Source organism: Centruroides sculpturatus, unplaced genomic scaffold, assembly GCF_000671375.1.
Source record: "Centruroides sculpturatus isolate CEXI.00-Female unplaced genomic scaffold, Cexi_2.0 scaffold50, whole genome shotgun sequence".
In the NCBI taxonomy this organism is placed as follows: domain Eukaryota; kingdom Metazoa; phylum Arthropoda; class Arachnida; order Scorpiones; family Buthidae; genus Centruroides; species Centruroides sculpturatus.
This window is the reverse complement of record NW_019384891.1, coordinates 454,078-456,762: the sequence shown is the minus strand read 5'-3', so window position 1 is coordinate 456,762 and position 2,685 is coordinate 454,078.

Genomic DNA, 2,685 nt, shown 5'->3' with positions numbered 1-2,685 from the left:
TCTTTTATATATATATATATAATTTCAAACATTCATAAATAGCTAATAACTAGTTAGATGACTGTACGAAATCTTTTATTAAAATTTTCAGTAACAATAAAACTTTTATGATCTTATACAAATTCATCTCTTACACTATTGGAACCACACGACTTTCTCAAATTTATGAAAATATTTCGTATAAAAAAGTAAGTTGTTTGTTTACGTGCTGATTTTAAGTCATTTCTATCAAGATAGTTGTTTGCCATGAGATTCGTGCAACTGTCTTTTTTCGACTTTCGGATATTTTTATCTTAATACAAGCATTACCTATTGTCGAAATTTAAAATTTTATACTTTATTCTCAAGATAATGCTTTCATATATGCACTTATCTCGTGGATTTATGTTATTTTTTTTCAGAAAAAATTACAATTTTCAAAATATCATATTTATACATTTTAAAATTTAAAGAAAAAGTATTTTTATTAACAATTTTTTTCTTTTTTTTTTCTCTTGTTTGAAAAATCTAATAAAAAGAAAATTCATATATTATAAAAATCTGTTTTATAAGAATCTTTTAAAAACATTTTCTAAGTTATTAAATTAATATGAACTTAAATAAAAATATTTGAAAATAATTTAGCCCTGTTATTCTAAACAGCAAATCGCTCGATATCTATTACTAAAAATTCTACAAAACTATCGGGAAACTTTGTGAGAATATTATCATTTTGAATGTGGTACTGTTCTATTACTGCCCTTTCAGAATTTCAATCTTCTTATATTCACTGTAACGAACTTAAATATATTCGTTTTGGGTATTTACTGTAGCCTAATTCTTATTCCTCTTGCCACATGGCAAGCTTATTGTATTATTTTTTAATATTGTTATTCTGGTTTTGCCAATAGTGGTTGTAAACAATTACTGGTAGAAAAGTCAATCATTATCCAGTAGACAATATAAGGCTTAGTATATATATAAAGTGACATTGGAATTCACTAGTGGTTAAATGAACAAAACCACTAAATGCTAGTAGTTGGTCGCGGGTTCACACCTTACCAACGTGGAGTTTTCCATGTTTTCTTCATCTGTCTAACACCTAAATAGGGATCAGTTTCCCGTAAGAGACTTCCTGGGAGGCATCGTTCTCTTGGCTCGCATGTTGAGTTACCTTATAACATCACTCCAATATAGTGTCATTGGTTTTTTTCTATGTAGATCTCCAAACAAGAGGTCTTTAATCATTTTCGTATAATTTTAAATGTTCATTATTACCGAAAAATAAAATGAAGTTTGAATTTTCAAAATTTTATTCTTTCGGAACTTTACCACAAGTAAAAGAAAGAGAAATAGAAGGAAAAAAAATTCATTTCTCAAGTGTCTCATTAAGGAAACATATCAAGTCCAAAAATCAATTTTAGAAGTTCATAATTTAAAAAGATAAAGTTTCTTCTTTTGAATTTTGTCGACAGTTCTATTGTGTTATAAAAGTATAAAACTATTGAATAAAAAAATCACGTATTTATAGTAAACGGATATAAATAAAATGCATGGTAAAAATTTTGTATGGTAAAATTTTTAACTTATAATCTTAGAATAAAAACATATAAAGTTCATTTCTTTAAGAAGAAAAAAAGGCACTCATTATCAATTATATTCTAGTATTTAAGCATGGCATTTCTATTTTAAATTTCAAAAAAGAATCGTTTAAAAGTAGATTAAAGGCCAATATAATTACCGGGACTAACATTAATAGAGCATTAAAAACACTAAGACAAATGTACTTAGCCTTGACCTTTATTCAAACATTTCAGATACTTCTAAAGAAAGATTAAGGCAACTTTAATTATTTTTTAGATTCTTTTATTTAAATGTTATTTCTTTTATTAGGTACTGATTTACAGTTATATTCTAGCCTTTAGTCATCCTGTATTGTTATAATATTGATAATTTTATTTAAATTTATGCTTCTAATTGTATATTTTTGTAAACATTTCTTAAAAAGAATTATAAAATATTCAGTTATACAAAAAAATTTTCTTTTTTAGCTAATTAATTTACAATTTATTTTTTTATTGCTTTATTTTATAGAACCATAAAATGAGTCATAATGTCTATGAAAGAAAACTGAGAATATAAAACTATAAATTAAAATTTTAAAAATTATTTTATTATAATTTTACTATATAATAAAATTGAATAGTATTCTAAATTTTTCTTAAAAGTTTTTATTATTTTTTTATTATTAAAACCTTCATCAAGATCGATTGGGAAACTTTAATTACAAATAGAGCATGAAGTAAAATTATAAAAACTTGAAAATTCATAAAGAAAATGTAAACAACGGAAATTGTTTCCTGTTTATCCCTTTTTGTTTTGTGAATATGAAAGTTTTTCTATCCATTTATAAAGAGAAGAAAACATTTTTATAGACAGTAATTTCAAACTCACAGAAGGTTAATATTTAGAATGGGAAAAATAAAAATAATTTTTATTATAAACAAACTGAAATATTGTTTTTAAACAAATAAAAATTTGGGTAAATGAAAGTAATAAAAATTGGTATATGAATTTCATTTTGATATAGTTCATTCAATAGTATTCACTTTGATGGAATAACATTAAGTACCACAAGAGAATATTTTTTTTATATTCATTATCAAAATATAATTAAAGATATTGATCTAGGAAGCTATATTAAGC